The sequence below is a fragment of the Penaeus monodon genome, chromosome 21 (genome assembly GCF_015228065.2).
Source record: "Penaeus monodon isolate SGIC_2016 chromosome 21, NSTDA_Pmon_1, whole genome shotgun sequence".
Classification (NCBI taxonomy): Eukaryota; Metazoa; Arthropoda; class Malacostraca; order Decapoda; family Penaeidae; genus Penaeus; species Penaeus monodon.
Window position 1 is genome coordinate 11,226,089 of NC_051406.1, and position 269 is coordinate 11,226,357.

A 269-nucleotide genomic window follows, 5' to 3' on the forward strand; every position below is an offset into this window, starting at 1 on the left:
AAGGCGTTGGATGAGGGAACGTCAAGGTGCGCAAATTTTCAAAATCCATTTAAGAAATTATGATCGTAAATACGAAAAACGTATAACAATTTGCATTTATTTAATCAAGATAAAAAAGTACATTACATTCACATAGAAATCAGTAGAAATGCAGTGTATTCACAGAACATAACATGGCCTGAAACTTACAATGCAAGAATATATTTAGATGTTAATAATCGCATTTGCACGAATATACACACTACACACTCTACATGATAAAGGTATTT